Here is a 9,830-nt window from a genome sequence, read left to right as displayed (position 1 = left end):
GATTCAACAATTCTGTATATCACCCAGTGCTCATCAGGACACGTGCACTTCTTAATCCCCATCACCTATTTCACCAATTATTCCCACCCACCTCCCCTCTGGTAACCATCAGTTTGTTCTCTATAGTTAAGAGTCTGTTTCTTGGCTTCTCTCTCTCTCTCTCTTTTCTCCTTTGCTCATTTGTTTTGTTCCTTCAATTCCACATATGAGTGAAATCATGTGGTATTTGTCTTTCTCTGACTGACTTATTTCACTTAACATTATACTCTCTAGCCCACCCATGTTCTTGAAAATGGGAAGATTTCATTCTTTTTTATGGCTGAATAATACTCCATTGTGTATATATACCACTTTATCTATTCATCTGTCAATGGACCTGGGTTGCTTCCATAATTTGGCTATTGTAAATAATGCTGCTATAAACCTAGGAGTGCTCATATTCCTTTGAATTACAGTTTTTGTATTTTGGGGGGGTAATATCCAAGAGTGTGATTACTAGATCATAGGGTAGTTCTATTTTTAACTTTTTGAGGAAACTCCATACTGTTTTCCAGAGTGGCTGCACCAGTTGGCATTCCCACCAACAGTGCAAGAAGGTTTGACATAGGCATTTTAAATGGGTTATTTCATTCAATTTTCAAAACAACTCCACTTTACATATTTTCTATTATTGATCCTATTACAGGTAAAGAAATCAGGGCTACAATATATTAAGTGAGATTTCCCAAGATCATGTAATGAGTTGTAAATCCGGGATTTGGTCCTAAGTTTATTCAGCTTCAAAAACTGTCTTCCTCATCATAGCTAATAATATGTGAATATAAGGAAGTGCATAAAGCCTTGAGGATTAAAGCAAAATTAATGACTGGCTTTAAATTCACGTTTACAGCTGGAGTCATGTTTCTTTCTTTCTTTTTTTTTTTTAATTGTGGTGGTCAATTATAAATCCTAATCCTTCTGTTTATTTAATTTTTTATTTAAATTTAATTAGCCAACATATAGTACATCATTAGTTTTTCATATAATGTTCAATGATTCATTAGTTGCATATAACACCCAGTGCTCATCACATCATGTAGTCCTATTTAAGAAATTCTTTCAGATATTACTGAGACAAAGCTTTTATTTTATTCAGGTTCCTCTTCAATTAGAACTCTATAACACAACTTTCCTTTCAGTACTCTTTTTATGCTTTTTTTTTTTTAAGATTTTATTTTTAAGTAATCTTTACACCCAATGTGGGGCTTGATTTACAATCCCAAGATCAAGAGTCACATGTTCTACCAACTAAGCCAGCCAGGTGCCTCTATAACCTTTTTTTTTTTTTTTTTTTTTTTAACACACACACACATACACATATCCCTATATCAGGGTTTCTCACTATGTTATTGGCATTTGGGGCTAAAAGTTCTTAATGTGGGTGAGGCTATCCTGTGCATTGTAACAAGTTTATCAGCATCTCTGGCCTCTCCCCACTAATTGATAGCGTCTTCACCTAGTATGACAACCAAAAATATCTCCAGACATTGTCAAATTCCTTCTTAGGGGCTCCATATCCATATACATCCAGCAAAAATGCTTGTGTGGTTCATGAGGGCTGAGACTTATTAGTCTTGCTCACATTTCTATCCCAGTGCTTGGAACAATGCCTGACACATACTTGGCATAAAATACAATAAATGTTTATTGAGTAAATAAGTAAATGAGGAGGAAGAGGCAATTTTTTATGGAGAACTTATTTTATGCCACATCCTTCATTAAGAACTTTTCTTTAAAACAACTCTGTGAAGTTAATAATGATAATAAACTTATTTCCCAGATGAGAAAATAGAGGATCAGAGAAGATGGCTTCCCTGATTCACACAACTAGACAGTGTAAGAATTGACATTTCAACCTGATTCTGTCTATGCTAAATTTTACCCTTTTTTCCAGGACACCAAATTGTGATATAGAATTATGAGAATGAGAGTTTAAGACTGAACAAATGGATGGCTAATTATCATTCCAACTTTTTGCAGGGAAAATGGCTTGCAAATAATGTGTTGGCGAAAATAGAATTTTTGAGTTCTGTTCTCCAAACTTTCTCTACCTCCCACCACAGGCAACCTTGTTTCTCAAGTAAAATGTTTAGTAATCTGTCTTTCTTTCTTTCTTTTCCTCACTGCACATCAGAAGCACACATACTTAAAACTAAATTGTTGCCTAGCATGTTCTGCCTGATCTGGTCCCTGATACTTCTTGGACTTCTCATATAGCTATCCTCCTTGTTCATTAATCTCTTATCAATGACCTTTTTTCCCCTGAATGTGACACTCACATTAATGCTGTAGATGTGTTGCACTTCATTTTCCCTGTCTTTGAAATGTTGAAATGCTTGTTTTGTAAATAAAGTTTTGTTGCAACACAACTATGCCCATTCATTTAGATATTGCCTGTAACTGTTTTCATGCTACAGTTACAGAGTTGAGTAGTTGTGACAGTGGGTGATGAGTGATAAAAAAGGAAAGGGAACATCTTTTATGGAGTACTTACGAACAAATTGTGCAATGCTCCAACCACCTTGACTTGGATGCAAATCTTGAGTCTGTAAAGACAAACTTATAGATTTAGGGGAAAAAATCGAATAATATCCAATATATTACCCTGGGTAAAATGGAATGATGAAATATTGAGGAAATGTCCTCTTATCAGTTTTAATCAGCTAAGATTAGGAGAGGAGATTGGCTTTTAAGGATCTTCTTCAAAATGGTACCCAATACTGTAATTACTCATTTCTGTTTCTTTTCAGAGAACATTGTAAAATTGCAAACCTACATTGCTATCTGAGAAGAACAAGTTTTTCATCTGCTTAGCCACTCAGTGATGTGGACATGTTCCCAAATTGTTTATGATACATTAGTTGCCCAGATATAAGGGCTGGATGAGTTTGATCAGCTAGGTCTAGCTGCCACCTTATCTATAGCTGAGAATCACAATCTGAAAACCAGCAATCTTCAAAAAAAGTATCATTTCCAAGCCCTTCAGGAAAAATAGGCTCTTTACTTTGTTGTTTGGAAGGGACCTGGAAATAAGATGGACAAATGCATCAAGAAAGATTTTTCTCTTGACCTAAACTTCAGACATTAGAGACACTGTAGTGAGTTCCCAGGCTGCAAAGCTTCTTTGGTTGGGATGGCTTCAAATAACAGTGGAGTTTCAAGTGTTCATTCCTTTCTCTTAAAAGTGAAGTTATATGATAATAATTCTAATGATGATAATAATAATGATTATCAAGGTGGGCTGCATACTATAATAAAGAATCCCAGGGTGGCTTAGCAATGTTGATATACCCAGTGGAGCAGACCTCCTGGGTGCCTTGCCTCCAAAGAACAGCTTAGGGATGAAGCCTTCTTGAAGCTTAGAAATCCCCTATACTCATCACTGGGCTTCCAGTGAAGTGGAAAGAGAGGAAATAGTGAATGTTTGCCATATATTTGAATTTCTTGGCCTGGAATTGACACATATCACTTCTGCTCCTATTGGCCATAAGTGAGTAACAGGGCCTCACATAGAGTGAATGCAAGGGGGGTGAAAAGTATTATCCCTGGTTTGGCAATGACTTCCCGACAAGAACTCTGTACCATAGAAAGGGAATGTGAATCTTTAGTAGTCTGCCTTTATTGTATATTTTAGGCACATTCCAAGGTTCATTTCCATAATACTTTTTTACCACAAGTAAAAAAGTATGGTATCACTTGCTCTTTTTTTTTCTATTAAATAGGGTTGTAATGTGAATTAAATAGGTTAGTAAATGCAAAATGCTTAGAATAATGAATAGGAACATAGTAAATATAAGGATTGATATCTATTATTTTTGTTATATTTTCTGAAAAAAACAGGCCTTTACCTTTATTTTTTAATGGTCATTCAGGAATTCCCAATGAGACCCTGTTCTACATTGGTATTCAATTCAGTCCATTCAGTTCTATAGATATTTATTTAATGCTTACTACGACTGAATAATTTGTTTTCCAGGAAAGACTGTGGGTGTCTCTGTCTTCTCTGACCTATTATGAAGATATGGAGAGGTATGGATACCTTGCCCTAGGTGAGAAAATTAATTGACAGAGCTGGAGCTGGAATAAAGTTAGTGTGGGTCCAGAGTCAATGCTCTCATTCAATATATTGTACAGTTAACATCTGTTTCCAGCTCAATAATTACTCCTGAAGCCAGTAGAAATGTAGATCCTTCCTCCAGTTCAAATCCAGCACATGGGGCCCTTCTCTTGTTGCTGTTCCCTTCTTATGTTTTCTCTTTGAACCTTCCTGTTTATATGAATATGCTTTTCCCATTTCCATCTCAGAGCTCTCAGAACGATTCTGCTCTTCTCCAGCTCAGTTAACCACAGCCAAAGAAGATTAGCTGAACCTTTTCCTAAAGCTGTGTTCTTGCTCAAGGCAAACTTTCAATGCCAGCTTCCTTCCTTGGAATCTCCGGCTGATATGTCATGTAATTGCAGAGCAGAAAGAAGCCTTTCTACTCTTCCAGTTTGGCTTGAATGTTTGCACAAGGCTTTGCAGAGAACTTGGGTTATTATTCTTCCCACCTAGAGAGAAATCAAAAATTACTATTTTGGTGGGAAGAAAATTTTTTTTCCTTAGAGGTTTTATAAATTATAATTATCTGTTATAATAAGTAAAAATTAAAGACAAAAACAAAGACGTATTACGGCCTGACTAATGATCCCCTCCAGAGTGATACCTGCATTTCCATGCTCCTGAGGCAGCTGGTGTTAATAAGCTCATATGTATCCTTCCATTTTTCCCACTGTTCTGATATATGTATATAAAATAACATAAATGTTTAGTTAGACTTATTTTAAACCAAACAGAATCATACTATACACATTACTTTGAAACTTGCTGTTTTTAAAATCTATCATATATATATCATGAATATATAACATATATCATGGCTATTTTCATCCAGGGTTTAGTCCTTGGACCTCTTCTCCAACCCATTGTTCTCTTGGAGATATCATTCAGTCCCAAGCCATTCAAAGTCTCTAGGTTGCTGATTCCCAAATTTATACCTCCAGACTGGATCTTTGCCTGAATATCAGACTTGCATATCCTATTGTGTTCTCATCATCACTCTTTGCCTGTATCATAAAATTTAGCATGTCTCACACAGAACTCCTAATGTTTTCTTCAAAACCAACTATACCTCTGCTCTGCCCCATCTTAGTTTATGGAAATCCCAACATTCCATTGACTTAGCTCCCAAAAATCTTGTAGCTGTCCATGTGTCCTTTCTTTCTTCCCAAGGAGAAATGCCACACTAAATCCTTCAGCAAATCCTTGTGTCTCTCTTTCAGGGCATATTCAAAGTCAATTACTTCATACTCCTTCATCATCTCCATTCTGGCTTAAGTCGGAATCTATGTAATGAATAGAACATATATATATATTCTATTCATTATATATTATATGTCATAGTCAATAATAATATTATATATAAATTACATATATAATTTGTAATATTTTTGTTCTAAATTGACATTTTACATAAATAGGCTTATACCATATGTGTTGTTTTACTGTGTCATCTTTTGTCCCATTCTCCTATTTTTATTTTCAATTTCCACTGTTTTTCTTGCCACACATGTGCCTCATCCATTCTCCCTCAACCCACGCTAACAAAATGCATCTTTTTATGCATAGTTTCTCCATGCTTCTATAACCACTTACAAAAATATAGATTTCTATTCACTTATAAATATATAAATAAAGAGATTTGGGAGTTCTTTGTTTGCTTTAGAAAAAACCGCATTATATCTCCCATACATTTTTCTACATCTTACTTTTCTGTTTGTCAGTAGTTAATAGAAATCCCATCAAGTTAATTGTTATTGCTCAAATTCATTTTAATGACTGCTCAGTATTCCATGAAAAATGTAGATGCATTAAAATTTATTTAATCTTATTCTCCTGATGGATATGCCTTTTTTTCTGATTTTTTTTTTTTTTTGCCCCTGTGAAACAATGCTGGGATAAACACTCTTACATTCAGTTCCTTTTATTTCTTTTTTAAAAAAATTTTATTTATTTATTTGAGAGAGACAGAGACAGAGAGAGTGAGCATGAGCCAGGGGGAGGGGCAGAGGGAGAGAGAGAAGCAGACTCCCCGCTGAGCAGGGAGCCTGACACTGGTTATTATTATATGGTTTTGCTCCCAGGACCCTAGGATCATGACCTCAGCCAAAGGCAGACACTTAACCAACTGAGCCACCCAGGTACCCCTCAGTTCCTTTTATTTGTCTAGGATAGGTTCCTGAGAGTGAGATTTCTGGGTTGAAAGAGATTCCTGGGTCAAAGGTGCATTTTTATTTTGAATAGATGTTTCCAGGTTTCTTTCCAAAATGGCTGTAATAAGTAACATGTCTACAAGTGATGTATGTGAGTACATTTCTTCCATTGTTGCCAGTAATCAGTGTTACTGTACTTTTTAACCCTTGGCAGGAAATGGATATATAAGTAACAATTTGTTGTTCTCTGTCCACCAGTGAACTTGAGCATCTGTTTATGTTAGTTGTCCATTTGAATTTTCTCTTCTGCAATTTACACATATGTAGACTTTACTATTTTGTTTTTTGGGTATACATGATAACTTTGTATGTTACAGATACTGGTCCTTTATCTGTCAACTGTATTGCTGTCTCCTTCCCCCATTCTTCCCATTTCATTGACTTTATAGTATTTTCCCCTCTATTTTTATAGTCAGTTACATCTATATTCTTTTTAATGTTTCTGGGTTTTCTGTGTTTATTGGGGTCTCCCCAACCCTAGGTTGTTGTGTGTATATGGTCCTTTGATTTTCTGTCTCTTACATTTAAATAGTTTATTCACTTACTTTTTTTCTTACATTTAGCATGAGATAGATAGATATCCAAACTTACTTTTCTTTAGAAAGATAACCCACCATTAGAACTACTAAATAATTTATCATTTTTTCCATTGTCTTGAAATACTGTCTTTGTCACATATTACATTTTTTTAATTTAAATTCAATTAGCCAACATATACTATATCATTAGTTTCAGATGTAGAGTTCAGTAATTCATCATCTGCACAAAACACCCAGCGCTCATCACATCACATGGCCTCCTTAATGCCCATCACCCAATTACCCTGTCCCCTCACCCACCTCCCCTCCAGCAACCCTCAGTTTTTTTCCTAGAGTTAAGAGTCTCTCATGGTTTATCTCCCTCTCTGATTTCTTCCCATTCAGTTTTCCCTCCCTTCCCCTATGATCATATGCACAATTTCTTATATTACATATATGAGGAAAACCATATAATAATTGTCTTTATCTCATTGGCTTATTTTGCTCAGCATAATACCTTCCAGTTCTATACACATTGGTGTAAATGGTAAGATGTCATCCTTTCTGATGGCTGAGTAATATTCCATTGTACACACACACACACACACACAAACACACACACCACATCTTCTTTATCCATTCCTCTGTAGATGGACATCTGGGCTCTTTCCATAGTTTGGCTATTGTGGACATTGCTGCTATAAACATTGGGGTGCAGGTGCCCCTTTGGTTCCTCAAGAAGTTAAAAATAGAGCTACCCTATGACCCAGGATATATTACATTTTTTATATATACTGAGATTGCATTCTGGAATATTTTTGTAGTTTCTTATTTGTCTATTACTATTCAATACTACATTAGTATGAGTACAGATTCAGGTCACATTCCATACTAGTTAACTAGTTAGTTACTGTTGCTTAGTGGCTTACAGCAATGGTCTTTTTTTTAAATCACTCACCTATTTTGTTAGTTGGCTGGGTGGTTTTTCTGATCTGAGTCACTTCTGATCTCTGCTGAGCTTGCCCATGGACCTGTGGTCAGCTGGTGCATTGGCCAGTAGCTGGATGATCTAGCATGGTCACACTCCCAATGTCTGACTGTTGTAGGCTGTTCACACTGTGCCTCAGTCTCCTCCCCTTGACCTTTCCTACTTCAGCAGACTAGTTTGGGCTCAGGTCCATGGTAATCTCAGAGAGAGAAAAAGCCCTAATGTGCAAGCACTTTCAACCTTGTTTATATCATGCTTACCAATGTGCTAATGGTCAAAGAAAGCAAAAGGCTAAATTCAGATTCAAGACAGGTGGGGTGGGGAGAATATACTCTGCCCCTGGATGAAAAAGGTGTGCATGCAAGAACTGGAAGAGTTTGTGGCCATTTTCAGAATCTTCCATACATTAAGAATCTGAATGAGAATTTGCTTTCCAGTGTCAAATAGGATCCTGCCACTCTCCAGATTATAAACTTCCCTTGGAATCTTTGATCTTCAGAATAAACTCCAGAACTCTCAGTATGACATAGTCTGGTCTCTGCCTACCTCACATCAGCAGTGCTTATTCACAATATCCTGGGCTCCATCATGCAGAACTATTTTATCTTCATCCCTCCTGTACCTTTGCCCAACTTGAGACAATAGTAAGAGATCTTTATCCTCATCCCTCCATGTTTTTGCTTTGATTCACACTGAAACCAAATATTTCCCTTGATTCACTATGTCCTTGCTTGTTCCCACCCAAAAAAATAAGTGGCTCTTTTTCTTGGAAACATGCTACCAGCCATCGGGCTTCACATTTGTGTGGTAATCCTTAAGAGAAAGGTCACTGTTCTCTTGCACCTGCAACACTTGGGAGGAGCAGCCCCTCTTTTCTCCCTCATCTTTTGTGGTCTATCCACCAAGACTGTTCCTTTCCCTGAGGAGGAAGCCAACCTGTGATTGGGCAGTAAGTCACAGGTGAGATGGGAGGTAAAAGACTCTATCATATCCTCCAATCAGCAGCTTCACCTAAGGTTTGGGCCCAGGCTTGCTATAAAAAAGCAGATAACTCCACCCTCTCTTAGGTAATTGATTCTCATTTCTATTAGGTAGACTCTGGACAGACCAAAAGTGATGTCCTACATCCTGTGTACCTGTGTCTGGAATGTTTTTCTTCTCCTTTTCATTAATCTGTCCTTTCAATTGATATTCACTGAATGCCTGCTGCATGCCGTTGTGCTAGATGCTGAAGATATAATGAAAGATTAAATCAACCCTGTCCCTGTTCTGATGGTGTTTGTAAGTCAAAGTGATTCTCTTGTAAAGTCTTTCTCCATTTCATTTCCATCCCATCCCTACTTCCTATAGCCAAGTGCATCTTTTAATCTTTGATGTTACTACAATTTTAGCCCATTTGTCATTTCCCAGGGGAAGTACACACACACACACACACACACACACACACACACACACACACACACATACACAGGCTTGCTTCCCTAAGCCACACCTGCCAGGAGAAGGATGATAATGCAACAGTAAGGAAAAGGCACTTTTGAATCAGAGATCACACACAGAAGAATTACTATGACTCCAATCCCTTAACTTTCCTTCCTCCCCCTTCAGGATCCCTGGAAGTTCACGTATTCTTTTGGGTGAATAGCAAAGTGCTTTCCTGGTAGGTCAAGGACTGATTTCTATTTTCTTCCTTGTGGCTATAGCCAGAGCTGCTGACTCTCTTGGACTCAGCTTTCGAGACCACAGGCCCTTGATTCTAACACTCACTGCAGCTCTGTAGCTCTGGTTGGGGTGGGAAGCAGGCACTTCTCTGGAGTTAAAGCTGTCTATTTAGCTCTTTGATGTAGCAGTGCTACAAGTTCAGTTTTCTTATGGGATTTTTTTAAAGAGTTTTGGAACAAGTTAACCTAGATCTAATTCAGAGAACATTTAATGGATCCATCTTTTTTTTTTTTTTTTTTTTTTTTTTTTTTTTG

Source organism: Phoca vitulina, unplaced genomic scaffold (genome assembly GCF_004348235.1).
Source record: "Phoca vitulina isolate PV1807 unplaced genomic scaffold, GSC_HSeal_1.0 scaffold3, whole genome shotgun sequence".
In the NCBI taxonomy this organism is placed as follows: Eukaryota; Metazoa; Chordata; class Mammalia; order Carnivora; family Phocidae; genus Phoca; species Phoca vitulina.
The sequence above is the reverse complement of the archived record's forward strand: the minus strand, read 5'-3'. Positions refer to the sequence as shown.